This window comes from Ambystoma mexicanum, chromosome 9, assembly GCF_040938575.1.
Source record: "Ambystoma mexicanum isolate Mex_15411 chromosome 9, UKY_AmexF1_1, whole genome shotgun sequence".
Lineage (NCBI taxonomy): Eukaryota > Metazoa > Chordata > Amphibia > Caudata > Ambystomatidae > Ambystoma > Ambystoma mexicanum.
Genome location: NC_090931.1, coordinates 234,000,038 through 234,020,733, shown reverse-complemented (window position 1 = coordinate 234,020,733; position 20,696 = coordinate 234,000,038). Strand labels below are relative to the sequence as shown.

Sequence of the window (20,696 nt, the reverse complement as noted above, 5' to 3'; positions counted from 1 at the left end):
TTTAGTTTTTACTTTCGCTCATTTTATTTAATTGAAGGGACCCAGCATTACAAGTCTGAGAATTCAAATGATGAAGAAGTCTCTGTTACTTACCTGTAACTGTGTGTCTCAAGTATTGGTATCTTTCATAGATTCACATGCTTGAATATTCCCCGTCATCAGACTGGGAATCCTCAATAATTTTAAAATAACATATAATGCATTTTTCGATAGGAAAATGAAAATAGATTGCCCATTATGCCTGAAAAGGCACTCACTTATGTAATCCCTCCACCTCATTTTGGTCCTTTAAGACCCCAACCAATGAAGTGGCAGGGATTAAGCTCCAGCCATGTGAGACTGCTTATATGATGACTGCCTGGCCTTGGAGCATCCTCCTAGCGGATATGGGCGTGCACTACTGATGCTGGAGGAATACAGTTACAGGTAAGTAACAACAACTTTTCCAGCATTGGATCTTTCATAGATTCACATGCTTGAATAAAATAGCAGGCAGTGGAAGCATGTCACTTTAGTTACTGAAACACACATAGGTCAACAAAAGTACCATGAATAGTACTGTGTAGAGATAGGAATGAAACATGCACACAGGTGACTCGTGTTTTAGTTCTAAACTTTTATTAAATGATAAAAGGGGTTGAAAAATGCCTCACTATCTCTACTCTAGGGGTTAGTTTTCCTACCTTACCAAAACAAATGGGTCTGTCCATTGTCAAGATGTTCAAAGCAAAAATATGTCTTGTGTCCAAAATCCTATCCTGGCCCTCACACTCCAAAACTAACCCTAATGTGTGAAGGACATTGGGCCTCATTACAAGTCTGGCGGTGACCGTGCCGGTAAAACCGGCAGGTTGCCACCGGACTGCACATATTACTGGTGCCTGACTTCACGGTAACACCGGGGTATTACGACCTCGGCGTTCTGAGAAGTCAGGCGCCGGTAAATATAAATACCCATTCTCATTTGAGTCCCATAGGATTCAATGGGAATGGGGAGCAAAGAAGCACTGGCACCGTTAAGGACAGTGCCGGTGCTTCTGTGAAACTCTGCGGGCGGGTGCCGTTCTGCCCGCCAGGTCAGACCTTGGTGGGCGGGACGGCAAGCACAAGCAGAGGCGAAGTGTGCTGGTCCGATCACAACAGTGTTGGTAGGCTTACCGGCACCGTTGTTACCGGACCGTCACACTCAGAATGTGGCCCACTGTCTCTGATTCAGAAAGTGCACAAATGTTCAAATCCAAAACAAAAGTATACATCCAACCAAAAAGATCCAAGTGGAGAATATTCACAGTTCCAGTGAATAGTTCTCTTCCCTGGATTCCTTTTCGCCAAAACAAAAAAGTTCAAACAAAGAATAACCAAGTTCTTTAACCCAAGAGGATAACTCCCTCTTCTTGGTGGGTTCACTGTTGCAAATGAAACGGCTGCCTTCTACAGGTTTCTCTTCACATCAAGACAGTTCAAAATTCTAAGGGCATATGTCTTCTTTTGGATTCTCTTTTTGCTGTATTACAATTTGGGTGCGGGTCCCAGACTCGCAAGCCACCTGGTATACTTCCCTGCCAGGCTCTTTTCCACATTTACAACAATTCAAAATCTTAAGGACATGGATCTTCCATGAGGTTCTCCTTTTACTATAATTCTTCACACACACTTGATTTTGCCTGGTATACTCTCCTGTCAGGTCTTGGATACAGTCTTGTTCACCTTCTTGCACACACTTGGCTTTGGCAGGTATACTCTCCTGCCAGGACTTCTGTGCAGTTTCTTTCAAACACTTGGCTTTGCCTAGTATACTCTCCTGCTAGGACTTGTCACTTACTGGCTGCCATCTCGCTCCAGGTAGCTGCTTGGCTTTCCGCAACGCTGCTGTAACTCGCTTAATCCTGAGCTGGAGAACTTCATGCTTCTCTTCCTGGCATGGTTTTAAACCATGTCGGCCCAATAAAATTTCCCCAGTAACTAGGCCGCTGACAGTGGTTCTCCTTAGGAGTAATCATCAATGCTCCTCACCTCTTGCTCGTCTCAGTTGTTGTCATACTGTTCATTATGTGATATTGGAGAATACTTGAAGTAGACTTGGCAAGTGGCTGAGGAAGAATGTTACGATAGGCCATACGAGCATGAGGAAGGGAGGGAACATCCCTAAAAGGGAATAGGGTGCGTGACTTTCTCTGATGATGTGTCATTCCACTGAGGGTCGGCTCCACCCATGTGTTACTCCCTCATATAGTTTTCCCCCCGGTCAGGATCAAGGTAGTGGCTGCCATCCCCTGGCAACATGAACAGAAGCTACCTCAGGGAAAGGAGTGATGACAAAATCAGATTAATCACAGTACCTATACCCCAATGCATACTTGAAAACTGAAGGAAAGGAGGGACGAACAATGGCTGCTGCTACCTTACTTAAATAGGTGACGCATGACCACTTGTCTGACTGCTGACTCTGGACTGATGTCTGCCTCCGGGCACAAATGATGTCCCAGCATTCGCAGGGTAGTGTTAAATTGGTGTGTTTCTGTTGTTCAGGAACCAGGCCCTGAGTGAGAGAGCCACTGGTTTGTGATGAATGATTTTTCCTCTCCTGCTGGGTCAACAAGAACTGATGTGCCCTGAGACGAACGGGAGTGTCCTCTATCAGTTGCAGTAGGGTCAGATACCATACTTGCCAGGAACATGCTGGTTCTATGAGAATCATCCGACATCGCTGTGCTTTCACCCTCCTCAGTACTGGGGCGAGTAGTGGTATTGGTGTTAAGGTGTAAAGGAACTGTGCCGTCCATGTTAGGGAGAAAGCATCCCCCAGCAAGTTCTTCTACGGATATCAGGAGGCAAAGCAAAAACATTTCTCCTTGTCGCTGGTCGCAAACAGGTTGTTCTGTAGGCGACCCCATCTGTGAAAGATTCGGCTGATCTCACCTTCGTCAAGCTCCTATTCATGGAGGAAGAAAAATCTCAGTTTAACTGTTTCCGCTAAGACATTGTTCTTTCCTGAGAGAGGCTCTGCCTCGACATGTAACCTGTGTTTGAGGGACCACTCTCAAAGCTTCTGCAGAGACCATTGCTTATCTTGTACCCCCCTGTTTGTTGGTGTAGTGCATGGAGGTCTTGTTGTCGGTCTGAATTGTGACAACCTGTCCTGTTAGGATTGGTTGGAAGGATTTCAGTGCATACTGGATGGCTCTGAGCTCCAGCACATTGATGTGGAGGTGTGTTTCGTGTTCTGACCACGTGCCTCTTGTTTTCAGCTTTCCCAGAATCGCTCCACATCCTGACAGGGAAGCAGTGTCCATCATGAGAAGCAATGTAGAGGTTGATATGATATATGATGGTTTATTTATATAGCGCCTATACACAATGTGTTTCAAAGCGCTTCACGACAAAGGGAGGGAACAAGGGAAAAGAACAAGGGAAAAATGTAAAACATTCTTATTCTTACAGGCTGTGAACAACAAGAATGTATAAAAACGATCATACTCGGCCTAGTGACAATTCAGATAGTGCAAGTGCTAAGACACAAATAGGAAGGAAATTGGAACAGACAGGCGACTACTGTACTAGGCCTGACGACATTTCTGGTAGAGCCAGAGAATTACACAAGGTGAGGGGGAGGGGAGGAGAAGGGGAGAGGAACAAAACAAGCGACTATAGTACTAGGCCTAACGACATTTCAGATAGTGCTCGAGGGGGTGAGGGGACAACAAGTAAGGAGGAGGGGAGATAACAAACAAAGTTACTATCATAATAGGTCCGGGACTAATCAGATTGAGTAAGTGCATAAAAAAAAGTAAGAGGGGGGAGGAAAGAGAGAAGGGGGAAGAGAGGGAAGAAGAGAATAGAGAATAAAACAGTGAAAAGAGCAGAGAAGCAGAGGGGAGACCAAAAACAGTTGCAGAGGTTAGTGAGGCACGTAATGTTGCAAGGGAACAAAAAATGTAGGCATGGATTCACAAAGACAATGGGCACAGCATGATTCAGGGCCAACCTGAGTGAGATATCCTGGTAAGGTCCAGCATGAGAGTTGAGGGGATGAAGACCCAAAAGTCAATGGGCCTCATTACGAGGAATGCACCACGGAATGAACGGTGCCAGTAAGGGACCGGCACCGTTCATTCCGGGCTGCCACATTACGGGATTCCTTGCGGGTGGCAGTAAGCATGTCTGGTCCAGACCAGACATGCTTACCGCCACCTGTGAGGGAACCAGGATGCTAACAACGGACCTGTCATTAACGGGTCCATTGTTAGCATCCTCCCCATTCCCATTGAGCCCTATGGGGACTCAATTGGCAATGGGGATGTACCGGGTCCGGGTCCCGAGAATGGAAATTTCTGGGCCCGCTAAAGTCGGAATGGCCTGGTTATTCCCTATTTCTGGGACGTGGTACCCGGTTTGGGGGTAGCCATGCCGCTAAGAATGGCATGTCTATCTCCAAACTCATAATGAGGCCCAATGAGTCTAAAAGTCAATTCAAGCTTTGGCAAAAGTCATTCAAGATAACCCTATGTGAATCAAGACAACTCCAGCAAAGAAAGAAAAGGGGGGGAGAAGGTGGGGGTGGGGGCATCACACTCATCACGGGGGGAACATGGAGGCATCAGAAGCATCACAGGGGGCATCACAAGCATCAGAGAGGGACCAATGGGTGGTGGGGAGCATCATACACATCACGGAGGGACCAGAGGGGAGAGGGGGCATCACATGCATCACAGGGGGACCAGAGCGGGGTGGGGGCATCACACACATCACGGTGGACCAGAGGTGGGTGGAGGGCATCACACGCAACACAGGGGGACCAGAAGAGGAGGGGCATCACACACATCACTGGGAGACAGAGGGGGTGGGGGACATCAAAGGCATCACAGGGGGACAAGAGGGGGGGCATCACACACATCAAGGGGGTCCAGACGGGAGTGGGGGGCATCACATGCAACACAGGGGGACCAGAGACGGGTGGGGGGCATCACACGCATCACGGGGGACCTGAGGGGGGTGAGGGGGCATCACAAGCATCACGGGGGGAGCAGGGGGATGTGGGGGGCATCACAACCATCACGGGGGACCAGAAGGGGTGGGGGGCATCACACACATCACAGGGAGACCAGAGGGGCCGGGGGGCATCACATGCATCACAGGGGGATCAGAGGGGGGAGGGGGCATCACACACATCACAGGTAAACCAGAGGACAGGCATCACACACATCACGGGGGGGACCAGAGGTGCATCACACACCTGATGGGGGACCAGAGGTGGGTGGGGGGCATCACACACAACACAGGGGGACCGGGGGAGGGGTATCACACACATCACAGATGGACCAGAGGGGGGCATCACACACATCACAGGGGGACCAGAGGGGGTGGAGCATCACACACATCAGGGGGACCAGAGGGCTGAGGGGGCATCACACACATCACTGGGGGACCTGAGGGGTGTTGGGGGTATCGCATGCATCACGGGGGACAAGAGAGGGATGGGGGTATCACACACATCAGGGGGGCCAGAGGGGGTGGGGGACATCACACACATCTCAGGGGAGCAGAGGAGGTTGGGGGGCATCACACATATCACAGGGGGACCAGAGGGAGGGTCCACGGCCTCCCTGAAGCAGACAGGGAGCAGACAGGGGCCTTACCCACAGGCCTTGGAGGTGGACCAGCATTCGCCTGCTGGCTCACCTGATTGGCCAAGATGATTCAAAGGAGGGCCAATCATGGGCGAGCAAGGGAGGACAGAGGCCAGCTACAGAACAATAGAACATCAAAGGCGGCGGCCATGATGGAAGTTCACAGAGCATGTAGCAAGCACGATTCAAAGTTACAAAATGCTCTCATGGCGGTCACTGTGACGAAAAACACTAAATGCAGATCTTCTTAAGAGTTCCATCAATAATTCCTGATTTAAATAGGAATTATGGTAACGCTCAGTGCGCATCATAGTCTAGCCCCAAAAAAAGACTAAGGGCTTACCTTGTAGGTCTATGGCACTGTGGGATAGATCCTGAGGCCCACAGGCCAAGGGGTGAAGGAGGACCACCCAAACGGGTGCCCATCAAGGGTTGGGAGACAGATGAAGTGAGAAGGAGGCAGGAGCAGGGGGCCAACATCACAGGCCTTGGAGGCTGGCCGGCATTTGCCTGCCGGCTCATCGATTGGCCAAGATGATTCAAAGGAGGGCCTATCATGGGCTAGCAGTGGAGGACAGAGGCCAGCTACAGCACAATAGAACAACAAAGGTGGCAGCCATGATGGAAGTTCACCGAGCATGTAGCAAGCACGATTCAAAGTTAGAAAATGCTGTCATGGCAGTCACTGCAGCGAAAAACACAGATCTTCTTAAGAGTTCCATCAGTAATTCCTGATTTAAAGAGGAAGTATGGTAGCGCTCAGTGTGCATCGTAGTGTAGCCCCGAAAAAAGCCTGAGGGCTTACCTTCTAGTTCTATGTCGCCGTGGGATGGATCAGGCCAAGGAGTGAGGGAGGACCACCCAAACAGGTGCCCATCAAGGGTTGCTCTCCTTTTTCCACCACTTCAGTGCCACGTGAAAAGGAGGTTAGAGGAGGATGAAATCATCTCATGAAAATGTCGTTTTGCACCCATCGCTATTCTAGATCCTCCTGGATGGGCCTCATTTTCAATCAGCAACTGGGGATTAGAAATATACATGAGAACGTTGTGCTGAGGTGGGATTTGTATCGACGTATCATGGAAGAAATCTCACTAGAAACCAGTTGACTAGCTGCAACATTGCCGCTCTTCTCTCTGTGGATGGTCGTACAAGGGGAATGTGAATGCGATTGTCTAGTTCTGCTCCATGGAAGAGAGCATTTTGGGCTGATGAGAGCACTGACTTGGCCTTGTTGATGGAGAAACCTAACCTTTTTAGTGTTACCTCCATTTGCTTGAGGGCCCTGGCTGTTTGTTTCCTTGACCTTGCCTTTATCAGCCAGTCATCCAGGTATGGGAATATCTCTATTCCGGTCCTCCGGAGATGTGCCACCACCAGAGCTATACACTTGGTAATAACCCTTGGGGATGATTTTAATCGAACAGGTGCATGCTGAACTGAAAGTGCATGTCTCCCACTGCAAACCCGAGGTAGCACCTGTGTATGGGGATATGAAAATATGCATCCTCCAAATCAAGTGTAGCCAGAAAATCATCCTGTTTAACAATGGTAAGACCTGCTGGAGTGAGGTCATCTTGAATTGAATGAGTTTCACAAACCTGGTCTAATATTGGGCACCACTGTCACTTTTCCTTTCTGACCAGGAAGAAACAAGAACAAAACCCCTTCCCCACTTTGGTCGATCAGTACCACTTCCATGGGTGCCTTCTGTAGAAGTTGTTCTATCTCCAGCCTGAGTTGTGTCAAGTGGTGGACCTTTCGTAGTTGTGGAGATGATTCTGAAGGACGGTCCACGAATTTGATGGTGTGTCCGTATTGCATGACCTGAAGCACCCATTTGTCTAAAGTGATGTTCAGCCAGTTGTGAAGATACTGGCTGATCCTTCTTCCCACAGGGGTGCGATGTGGTGGAGGAAGTGCTTCCTTGTCAATTTTGTTTTGATTGGGCCCTTGATTGGTCCGACACATGCTTGTCTCTCTGCATGTTATACCTGGTAGATGATTGCTGGTATCTGTTTCCTGGTGTGAAGAAGAGAGTATTTTGTGAGGTATATGAAATATTATAACCTCAAAACTTCATAGATGTGCCAGAAAAGGTGTGAAAAAGACATTGATCCTTATCTTTATCTTTTAGGCAACTAATGGCTCTTGCTGTGTCTATGTCCATTTTTATTCCTTTGAGATGGTTGTCTACTTTCTTGCCGAAATGATCTTGCCCGCCAAACGGTATATCAAGAATTTGCGCTTGGACATTTGCTTTCATCCAAGCCTGCCATCTCAGAACAGTGCTATGAGTCATTTGACTGAAACCGGACTCAGCCACATCTACTGCTGTGTCGATCATGTGATATGAAGTGGCTTCACGTCCGATATGATAGTCCTTGCCTACTTTTGAAACATAGCAGGGAGGTGCCTTGCGAACTTGGATACTTTATGGCAAAGCTCTCTGTCGTATCTTGGTGACATGGTCAGAGCATTTGCTTCTCTTAATGACAGAGATGCTGCTGCTGGCACTTTCCTGTCAATCGCCTCAAGCTTCCTACCCTCTTTGTCTGGAGGAGTTGTTAGCGGTGATGAAGGATTTGATAGCTTCTTTCTTGCTGCTACTGTGATGGCAGAGCGGGGCTTAGAGTGTCCCCACAGACATAAAGGTGCACTCGCCGGAGCCTTGTACTTCTTTTCCAGATGCGTGGCTAACAAGGGAGTGGATAGCAGGTTCGCTAGTATCTTTTCCTGCACCCACCTAACGGTATCCACGATAGGAACGGTTGTACCCGTTCTCCTCTGTTTGCTCCTGTGTTTGTATAGCATTGATTTATTTTCTCTTCACATGACACCTGAAGGTTGAACATTTCAGCTTCCTTAGCTATGATGGTGTGAAAGGAAGCCACATCGTCTGGTGGTGAGGCGCCCCAGGGGGAGTCCCGCCTTTGCTGCTCTCCTATAATGTATTTGTCCCATTCATCTGCATCTTGTGAATCTTGAGGGAGTTCTCCCTCCTCAGGTTCATCATCTTGAGTGTCTGCATCTGAGAAATCCCTGTACGGGTGATCCTGTCTGTATGGATTATCCTGCAAATCTGCTAAAGACAAATTTGATGGGTCTGGTGCCCCATGACAAAGGACACAGTGAGGGAGATTTCCTTCACCGTGGAGACATGCTTCTGGACAAGATGCTGTGTCTTGCAGGAGGAGAGACACTCTTTCGCATTTTGGAGATCCTTCCTGCTGTGCAGCAGGTAGACTGTGGGCCTCTTGAGCCACTAAGCACACCCTCACTGTCTTCTTTGAAACTCATCCATAATTTTCTTCAAGGACTGCATCAGTGCTGGTTGGAAGGGGTCAGAGAAGTCCTCTGTAGCGCAGTGCCATGGTGGGCTGTGCTCCATGGATATTGACCATGGTACCTTTGGAATGTCTTCAACATCTGAGAATTCTTCTTTGAAGATAATACAAGGCAATTCTACCATTTCTTTAATGGGAGACAGGCTGATATTTGGTCCTGATGTGCCAGGTATCGCCAGCGTGTGAAATTGACCCTTGGCTGTTCACTGAGGTGTTACTTCAATGTTCTCTGTGGATGGGATGTCCTCCATGGATGAATGGTTGTCAGATGAAGATTTTTTCATTTATGAAATACCTTCCATGGATGGCTTATCCAGTGTGGAAGTAGTCGCGGATGAGTGGGTAGTCGTGGGCGAGTGGGTAGTCGTGGCCGAGTGGGTAGTCGTGGGCGAGTGGGTAGTCGTGGGCGAGTGGGTAGTCGTGGATGAGCAGTGTTTTGATGCCGCCGTCGACACAGAATCCTTAGTCATGGACGATTAAGTTGTCATGGATGGGGTAGGCTTTCCCAGTGGACAAAGATATCTTCGATGAAGATGAGGGTCTCCTATGGACGACACAGACATTGACAGCACTTCAAAGTCTGTTGTTACCTGCTTTGTGGGCGAGTGTCCAGTATAAGGAGCCTTGTGTGTGTTTAGCCGTGCATGGTGCAGGGGATGAGGTGGTTTTTAGCCTGCTCCCTGGATGAGAGTCCCGTAGACAGGGCCTTGACAGAGGGATCCTTACCTTTTAATTTGGTTATTTTAGCATCAGGGCAATGACCCTTATATTCCCAGGGTGCGTGGGAACCAACATCGGACTCCTTCTGATTCTTTTCACTTGATTTTGTAGAAGGTGAAGATCCTCTTTCCAATGTGGAAGCTCTCCTTTTAAAATCATTCTTCTCTGGGACTCTGTGAGAGATGACAGGGGCTGTTTTGACAGACTCTTCATCATAAGAATTGCACAAACTCTCGAAATGCAGGAGAAGCCTTCTGTGTTTGTCTTGGAGAGTCTTCTGAGCGAATTTATGGCAAATATGCCATTTGTGAATGTCATGTGGATAAAGGAACTAGATACATTCTTGGTGGGGTTCCCTGATAAAACAATCTTCTTTTTGCATTTAAGGCAGTCTTTGAAGAGAGAGTTCTTCCCGTTAGAAGTACCTTCAGTGTCTGGGTCTGCCATGGGCCATAAGGGACCCTGTGCAGAGCCTTCCCTTGATGAATGAAGATGAAGTATGAGAATCTCTGGGCTCCAAAGCATGGGTTGTGTCCAGCAGAAGAAACTCGTTCAGGAAAACATTTCAATATGGTAAAAAAATGGAAAAACTGTATATTTAAGAAGAAAGCCGTGGAGCTGATGAGGATTACCCTAGTCTCTAGACTGCAGTGAAAAATCTGGAATTGGATCTTAAACCCTGCCACCTCATTGGTTGGGGTCATGAAGGACCAAAAGGAGATGGAGGTACTATATAAGGGAGTGCCTTTTCAGGCGTAACGGGCACTCTATATTGTGTTTCCTGTGGAAAAAATGTATTATATGTATTACTTTCAAATTACAGAGGATTCCCAGTCTGACGACTAGGAATATTCAAGCATGTGAATCTATGAAGGAGCCAATGCTGGAGAAATTAAGCACCAGGTCTGGGTTTACATTTACCGAGAGTTTCAGTGGAAATTATGTTCGCATGGGTTTGGTGATTCTGAAAACATGATTTGATTTCAAGGCTCAGTAGGTCGACAATTCCATCCCTTTTATCCCTTGTCATGACATGACATTCTTAACTAAAAATCCCTTATTTCTAATGCATAAGAACTCATAACACATTCTTCACATCTTGATATCTTCTCTGGCACCTTAAAGTACTCTGCAGACTTACGCACAGCTTGGGTGCTGGGCAGTTCTGCAGAGATCCATATATGTGCTAATGCCCTTTGCATCACTAGGTTGAACTGGCTCCAAAAGAGGTGCCCTAATCTGTTTTCTATTCCACCAAAATGATATTCTTTTGAACTTCTTAAAGGCTTTTTTGATAGGATTCCGGAGTTTGACCTTTCACAGGCATAATCTCTGTGGGTTGTTTCAGTCTACCCAAGTATGAGTTAGTAAACTCCTAATTGCACAAAATTGCATGCAAATATATGTAGGCAATGGGCCTCATTCCAAGTTGGCCGGTCTGGTACAAAGTGCTGGTATTCATACATACTGGCACTTTACCGGACCAGCCGACTATAAGTATGCTGGTGGGGCACCCGGGTTACATCCAGCTAAGAGCTGGAGGTAAGCCACGCGCCTGCCGGCAGAAAAAGCACTCATTACCAATGCTGGTGCCAGTAATGATGGCAAATCCGCTCATGGAGTCCTATGGGACACCATGAATAGGGATTTACACTGTCACTCCTGCACCCATCATCCGGCAGCATTGCTTCCGGCAGGGCCGGATTGGCCCCTCGGCCTTTCGGCCCGTGGCCGGGCCGAAAATCGTCCCTTGGGTGTGGGGGCCGTATTCTGGCCATGCCTGGTCCGGTTTGGAAGAAAAAAATAATTGGAAAAAAATATATTTTTTTTCAAATTATTTTTCTTTTCAAAATGCCTTTCATCCTTCTTAGGTCGATAAATGAGTACCAACACAGGTTGGGTGATATTGTATGCATATTTGTTCTATAAAAAAGATCTTAAGCGTAAGTGCTATACAATAACATATCATTTGGCATTGGACGTCTGCTTGGATTCACAATAATTTAGTGTACTTAGGAACAATGCTATTTGATGCCACTTCCTATTTTGTCAAGGGGTGAAAGGTCGTGTTTCATCGCTTCTCGGGATGTCACTTTCGGGTGGGGTCAAATGACATCACTTCTGGTGATGTCATCAGAGGTCAAGGGTTGTGAGGCGTGGGGTGGGCCACTTTTTGAGGCGAGGGGTGGGCCACTTTATTTTGGGTGACTGGGCCTATTTCTTGTCCCAGTCAGACCCTGGCCGCCGGACCAGTGCCAGAAACAGTATCTACATTTTCCGGTATCCTGGCGGCTCGACTGTCAGTATAACGGCAGCTTCAAAATGGGGCCCAATGGGCCTTATTACGAATTTGGAGGTGTTCACAGAGTTGAGGCTTCAAAACAGAGTTACATTTGCCACTGGTCGTGTCCGTGGAATCTCCACCTTATTGTGTATTAATGTACTCCCTATTCTGAAGTCCAATTGGACTTCATTGGATAATGAAGTTATTAACATTGGTGGTTTTAGCATCAGTGGTAATACCACCATTTATTTAGGGTTATTGGGCCTCATTATAACCTTGCTGGTCTGGAAACAACGGTGCCGGTAAGCTTACCGGCACTGTTGTTTCCGCACCGGCAAAGTACAAGTCCTGTGGGCGGAAGTACAAGTCCTGTGGGTGGGTGACCTCCCGCCCGGCAAGTCTGACTTGCCGAATGGACCGGCACCTGGCCACAGACTTTCACGGAAGCACCGGCACCATTATTACCGGTGCCAGTGTTTCTGTGCTCCCCATTCCCATAGAGTCCTGTAGGACAACATACTACTGGCGCCTGACTTTCCAGTGGCCGGGGTTGTAATACCCGGTGTTACCGGCAAACCAGGCGCCAGTAACTGTTTTTGGGTCCAGTGCCTACTATGCTGGTTTTACTGGCATGGTTACCAGCGGGCCCATCATGAGGCCCCATGAGGGGATTTGCCATTATTACCAGCACTGGCAGTGCCAGTCGTGATAATGAGGGCTTTGTTTTCCTTTGGGGTGCCTAGCAATAATTAGCCCATAGAAACTGTACCCAAAGGATTTACTAGTTACACTAAAAAACAAAACCATTAATATTCCAGAAAGTAAGAAGCAACGACAATCAAGTTAGTAGGATCAGCACAATCTGAAAGTGGAAGTTAATTCCAAAAGTCAGGGGCAATAACACACAACAAAACAAGCATTGGCAAAGTCACAGTTTGGTTTTACTGAAGATACATCTTTCAGTCTTATTGGCTCCTTTATATATCCCAGTTAAAAAGACTGAGGAAGCAGCCTGCATGGCCAAAGGAGCCCTGCCACAGGAGAGTAATGCAGCACCCTGTGCTATCCTGTGGCATATGGTGTAGGAACTTTGCTGTGTGCACTGTCTATTGCATTCAACATGCAATTACCATCATATTTTAATGAGTTTCCTCTTGTGCTAAAGCACCATCCAGGAGCCAAAACTAATGATAGCTCGCAAGTTCCACTGATAAACCAGAACTATGTTGCCACCAAAGGTGACGCTAAACACCACTTATGAGTCAAAATTCCCAATGATGCTAAAGCACCACCTATGAGCCAAAACTATCTTGCCTCAATAAACGGTGAAAAAGGTGCCATATGAGCTAAACCTAAATGTGGTATTGCAGCACCAAAGGCAAGCACGTCATTTAGGGGTCGCCAGATGTCTCCCTTGCTACCCCTGTGGTCTCCCTTGCTACCCCTGTGGTCTCCCTTGCTACCCCTCTGTGGTCTCCCTTGCTACCCCTCTGTGGCTCTTTGCTTCTGCAGTGGCTGGCTTTCTCGTTCAGGCCTCTTAAAGAACAGGGGTTCCACAAGTCTAACACTTTGAGCAGTGACCCTAAATAAGAAAGAATAGGAATACCAAATAATTTGTCTTTCTGGAATTCTATACAATAATTGCTAGACTCCTTAAAGGTTTATTTCAGGCACACTTCAGGGGGTGAGTCGCTGATTTAGTCTGTTCTTAAACACCTCAACTCAGCCTTTCATCCTTCTGAGACGATAAATGAGTGCCAACACAGGTTGGGTGATGTTGTTTGTATATTTGTTCTATATAAAGCACTTAAGGGTGAGTGCTATATAATAACACATCATTGGCCATGGATGTATGCTTGCATTCACGGTAATTTAGGAATATGGGCCTAAACACACTGATCTTAATGATGCATATGGCGATCCATTCTTGTATGAAATGTATATCACATTATAGTGATATCATAACCATATTTTTCGTAGCGTACTTAGGAACACTCCTATGTGATGCCACTTCCTATTTTGACGAGGGGTGAATGGTCATGGTCCATCGCTTCCCGTGATAGCACTTCAGGGTGTGGTTAAATGACATCACTTCCTGTCATGTCATTGGAGGGGAACCATATCTGGGTATTCTCACTATGTGGTGTTAAGCATGCCAGGAGCCAAAAATAACGGTGGCACACTCTTGTGGTTTGGTCTCCTGTATCGTTCTGCAGCTCCCCACGGGATTCGAGAATGACAATGGAGAGCAGCTAGTAGATTGGAGCTTTTGCGGGAACCTGCGTCCTGTGGGTTCTCCTAATAAAAAATAAACGTACCCCAAACTCATGACCGTGTCTGCATGAAGTTAATCCGAACGTACACCTATGAAGGACACTAAGCGGTGCTAAAGTTCCATCGATGATTCAAAATATATGAAATAGCTCTACAGTGCATCTCGAGCCAAACCTAAGCAGTCAGAGGGCACTTGAAACACTTGCGTATAGGCGCGTTATAGATGCCATATCATATCATATCACTTTAAGCCACTGTTAACTCGATACACGCTAAACCAATATTTCTGGCCCCTCTAGATGCAAGCGAGAACTAAAAAGAATGAAGCCAGGATAAGGAACAATTAAAGCAGGGTGAGGGGACAAGTTGAGCTGCATAGTGGGACCATTAATGTATGTGAGTGGGCGCAAGATTGTGAACACATTTGAAAACTTTATAGATCAATCGGAATGGGGAGCAAATGTGGAAACACAAATAATGGTAAAATATATGGCAAAGAGGACAGTGGCGTGTCGAGATTCTTTTGAGTGGGGTAGCCCAAGTGGGGCACTTACTTGTGTAGGGGTGGCGTGAAGTACAAGCACACACACACACCCACACGTATGATCATAGTTTAGGATAATGGAGTGGCACCTGGGGTGGACAATCAGTTTGAAAGGGTAGCACAGGCCACCCAAGGCCACTCCCGGGGCACGCCACTGAATGAGATGTAGATAGAAGGACGTTTTAAAAAAAGGAAAATATTGGAAAGAAAGAGCAGTCGATATGGACCAAGAGTCAACTGGAAGTCAAGGAGATCAGACGAGCAATGATCCAGTTGGCAAAAGGCGCCAATTTCTGGGCAGTTTGAAATTAAGAGTTGTGGGTGAATCTTAGTTATATTATAAAGTAGAAATTTAGAAGTATGGGAAACCAAGACGTGTACGACAGTTTGAGGGAGTGGTCAAACACCATTCTTTAGGGCAGAAAAAGAAAGGTATGGAGAGAATGGATGGAAAAAGGAATCGCATTTGGAGGGAGATATGTAGAAGGATGAGCCACAGGAAAGAAAACCATTTCTGTTTATTAGCACTAATAGCTGCGGGGGAAAGTTCCTCCCAGGCTGGATAGCTGCCAGACAATTAGTGTAAGTGTTGTTTAGCGGATGAACACAAGAGAACGAGAAGCCCATGTGCGTGGGGTCCCAACATAAAAGCGAAAGGACAGCCTGAAGAAGGAGGTTATAAAAGCAAGCGTTTCAGCATGTATATCACTGATCTCTTTGCCACCCCCTAAAATGTCGGATGCTTGAGGGAGAAAAGTGGTGCTAGCCGTCTCAGCAAAAAAGTTCACGAATTTATCCCTCTTTTGGTCCTTTCCGTTTGCATGAGATTCTTCTCCATTATCCCAAATTTCCTTCCCTTTTCGGATCCGGTACCTCCCGCCCCACCCCTGGAAATCATGTCGCGGGGATACAGATGGAGAAGGCATCAAACCACAGGGAGACGTAAAGAAACTGAAGTAAAAAAACTGAAGTAAGGCTTTAAAGGGAAGGCAAGTGCAGGTGTCAAGAGACGAGTGAGAAGCTTTTGGGTTTCCAAGTTGGAACCTTCTGGGAACCATCCTGCTTTCTGAGACTCTCTGGCTCTGCATAAGTGGTTCTGGTTTGGGACTCCTTGGCAAAAGTCTTCAGATATTTGACTGCATTCTCTCAGTTATTAAGAGGAAGCATTCAAGTTCCCTGAGCTCTTGAAATATGCTGCATTGGTAATATCTGTTGTCAAGTCTCTCATGCTGGTCAATGAAGATTACAGCTTGGGGACACTCTGCATGCCCCCAGCGCACTCATAATCCCACCTTTGCGTTTGACGACTTTGCTATATTAAAGCCAGAAGATGCAGATCCAGAGGGACCAGTTTCAATTATATAAATGTTTCTTCACCAGTGCTTAATTATTCAACAACAAACAAAAGGTAGTAAATATCTATGACAAATACGTTTCTTTTCTCTGTTTAGTTTCCCAGTGTGGATTGTGTAGGCTCAGACATGGTTTATTTGCTCATTGTGCCTAAAGACTGGAGCTCCACTGCACTGAATTCTCAATGAGACCGATTGGATTTTCACATGTGTTTGAGTATAGTCGCATACAAAGGTGATAGCCGGTTGTATGTGATATTAACGGTGCAAAAATAGAGTTTCCAAATTATAATGGTCAAAATGATTGCTCATTATAACACTGGTATGCAATCAAATTCATGATAAGTGACAATTCACTTTTGTGCAAAAAAAACCCAACGCCTGTTCTCACAATGTAGTGTTCCTTTTTTACCTGTTACACAAGTCGCACCGCACACAGAATTACTGTGCTAAACAGTGTTACTTATGATGAGTAGCAATGATTCTAAAAGAAATAGATCAGTAGTCATCACAGGAAGTTCACCTCCAGCTCAGAGCCAGATGTCCCTTTGTTTATTTGGTTACGTTTTTAGTTTAAGGCCAACATTCTATTCGGAATAGATTGATGAAACTCAAACAAAAATGGATTCTTACTGAGAAAAAGTCAAAGCGGGGGTTCAATAATCAAATAGAATGGCATATCCTAGTGTTCTAAGCTTTTTGCTGTCTTTGGCAGTAAATCGTATTTGTTTTTTTTTTTGCTTTTCCTGTTGACAACAACACCATTAGTAAACATCCATTGGTATGTTGCAATTACTATAATACTTAGTGGTGAAAACTTCATAATTAAGGCTATGTAATTGATTTACTGTGAGTTCTCACGTTGTTGGCTCACCTCTGTGGGATTGGGCGGCTGCTTCAGCGAATAGCTGCAGCCCAATTCAATATGGCCCCCCACGGCACATGCTCAGTGCGACGAGGACTGGGCCTGCATAAGATGGGTCGGGCGTGGCTATTTTCAACTGGGACCAGGAAATTCCGGGAAGGCTGTTCATGTTTCCTTTCCAACACAAACAGCCTTCCCAGGCTGCATTTACTTCCTGCTCCTGGCTGCGGGGCTACCACACAACTGGAGCACACCACTGGATCACCGCACTACCGCAGGGCAAGATAAGTACTTCTTTTTTTTCCCCTCACCAACTGTTTGGAGAGCATGGGTATTAGGGGTCTGACTTTTTTTTGGAGTCCTTTGAGCTCATCACCACCAACACCCAAGCCCACCAATGGGGGAATTCAGGCCTCCGTTCCAGACCCCTAAAATCCCGCATATGGGTGCTAGGAGTCTGAAGTGGGGGTCTTTTGTAGCAAATGTGGGATTGGCCTTGACTTTGAGAGCACAGGTGTTATGGGTCTGGTTTAAACAAAGTCTCTACATCCCCTTTCACGGCACAAGCAAACCGACCCCACAGGTAATCCCTGCTAAAGGCCCCTGCCCCATATGTCATTTTAATAATGAACATTTGGGGATAGGTGGGTCATGCTGATGTCCCCTTCCCCCAAGGTTATTTTAATAATACACTTTTGGGGCCAGGTAGTTCATGCTGATGGCTCCTGGCCCCAAGGTTATTTTAATTTTGGTGGCAGGTGACCCATGTTGATGGCATGTGGCCCAAAGTTTATTTCAATACTGCACTTTTGGGGGCAGGTGGCCCATGCTGATGGCACTTTCCCCATGGTTATATTAATAATACACTTTTGGGGGAAGGTGGCCCATGCTGATATTCCTGCCCCAAGGCTGTTTTAATAATGCCATGTGGAAGGACGTGAGGAGACACATAAATCACTCTAACTTCAATTGTGGCATACACACCTAACCATAGCCTATGAACCTGGTATCAATTAATCCAGTGAATCTTTCCACTAAGGAACAAAAAAGGGTCGATCTAGTCTAACCTACATCAATGAAGGCATTGGTAGAAAACCCACATCAGTCTTTGAAGAGAATAAGAGTCACTGATTGTGCTATATGCTCACTCCATTCCAAGTAGACCAGTCAATGGAATTCCTATTAACCTTAGGTCATTAGCTTAAACCTATGTGTTCTTTCCTCTCTTAATGTGTACCAATTATCCTCAGTGGGACCCATAGAAGCACCCTCCTCCGTTTCTGAGCATGATTGTGCTATCTTCACAACGCTCCGCATTAGGAGCTGATCCTATTCTTAGATCACTTCTGCTACTCTTATTTTTATTATGCAAGTAGTTACTACTGTGTTCCCCTCATATTCTTTTTTTACTATGGACTTTATTGATCTTTATTTTGACTTCTCCCATTTGTTTTATTTTGCCACATGCATTATCCCGTGACTACCATCACAGTCTAGTCCCATTTCAAGGTTGTCATCTTTTATAGAAGTGTGCTTTCCGTTAGTGTGGGGGCACTGTGGTTGTTCGTTATCCTCCTGTAACCTCAGACCCTAATAACTTTGTTAGATATTGTGACGAATCAAGGGAATTCATCCCTTCACCCCAAGGGGGAGCTACCCCTAGGTGAGGCTAGGGAGGTTAGCCCGATCCGCAACACCCTCCCTAGGGGTCAAGGCAAGTGGGAGCTCACAGGGAGAGACTCACACTTAGGGGACAAGGACTCCCATTCCTGTGAGGAACTCCCTAAGGCTGTGCATACCATGACCTACATGAGATGCTCCACAATACCAGAGACTGTTAACCCCCAGAATGGGATGCAAAAACACTTGATAGACATTATCATCACTTAGGAAAAGAACACGTCCCTTTAAATCAATATATTAAATTCACTGGTACGAGTACGTTCAATAATGCATACTCGACAAGACCAAGAAAAGAGAGGGGAACATACACACAGACAAGGGGAGGCCCCAAACTACATGACACCAAAAGAGAGACACAAGTGTTTACACTGGAAAGGCTAGAGCCTGAGATGCGTAACACCAGCAGGAGGCATAGTGAGCGAGCGTAAGCAAAGAAGCCTGTGAGTTTCCAACTCGCAGACACTGCAGAGCGAGACACCAGAGCTACGGCGAGTCCCCAGCGAGAGAAGCCAGAAAGACAGGAACCCAAAAGGAGGTGGAGACGAGACCACAAAGGATCCATGTGGTCAACTGGTCCTCAAAAAATTGCTGATACCACTGCAGGTATCTCACAACACAGTGTCTGGTCAGCCATTAAACACTGAGACACAGAGGAGAAATGGAAAGCCGAGTGAGAGGAAGTGAACAGAGACAAGCCGACGGCAGAGCACAACCAGAGAGGCAGTCCTGAGTTACCAGGCTCCCGGGGACTTTCCCCTTCACACGCAAAAGTAACTGGGAGAATGGGATTAATGAGAGGCCGCTAGGGAATCATTTTACCGCACAAGTAATTTGTCTCAGTGAAAATGATGAAACAGCGTTAAATCTGATACTGATGAACTTAATGTACTATGATACAAAAGAAAGTATTACTCAAGAATTAAATATAGAGGGATAGCAATACTCTGGGAAAATGGGAAAGGAACTCGACTTTTGGTGCAATAAGCACATAATGGAGAAGAGAGAGACCATTATGAAACTAGCTTCAAAGGAAGTAATCAATTAAATCAAAAACAGAATGAAGTAGATCAGGACAAGTCGAACAATAAATCCCCAAGCAGGAGCACCTATATGAGGGCTACTATTTCCCAAGGAAATGCAAAAACTAAAAGCCTGGAAAATAGGGCCTCATTAAGAGTCTGTCAGTAACCCTGCCTGTGCTTCCACCGTGTTGCTGCTAGACTTGTACCATTTTACCGGCACCTAGCTTCCCAGTGCCACTGGGACATTACAAGTCCCGGCGGACCGGGAAACTGGGTGCCGGAAAATGTTAGTCCTCATTCCCTTGGAGTCCCATAGGACTCCATCGGAATGGGTTCACAGAAGTATCAGCACCGCTACTAATGGTGCAGGTGCTTCCGTGGTGAGTCTGCCTACCAGGGCTGCAGCGCCTGGCAGGGTAAAACCTGTCAGGTCCAGCGGCCCCATCAGGCAAACTCGTAGTGTGGCAGTCGGGAAACAAGGGTGCCAGTGAGATTACTGGCATCCTTGTTTTCAGACCGCCACACTCATAATGAGGCCAAAAAGAGAGTGGCAAAGAGAAAAAGGCAAGAAACCATTTGAAGATTTACAGAAATTGATACAAGAAATCACTAGACACTATTGAAGGATTTTTTAATCAAGAATCCACTAGAAGTGTCTCCAGGAGAAGGGAGTCATTCTCCTGCTTTAAGTTCTTTTTTATAGTGGTAGGTTCCGTTAAGATAGCTGTGGACAGTGGACTCATTTCTTTGGGCATTCATGAATGACTGATGAGCACCTTAGGTAGTAACATAGGCAGGGATCACCCATAGTGATAGGGAAAGATAGGCCATATAATTGTACTTTAATAAAGCGTCTTGCAAAATGTCCTAAGAGAGTCTGCATCCTTCTTCTGGCTCGCCACACTATGTAAGAATTGAACTGCATGATAATCTAAAACGTCCTGTTAGAACTGCTTGTTTGGTTTCTGACCCATGTAT

General features: G+C 46.4%; 1 protein-coding gene across 1 annotated transcript in view; it reads right to left on the bottom strand.

Annotated features, from left to right (window-relative positions):
- The window catches only part of LOC138487901 (NXPE family member 1-like), a 244,701-nt gene that overhangs the window by 20,234 nt on the left and 203,771 nt on the right, over positions 1-20,696 (bottom strand). The window lies entirely within an intron of this gene.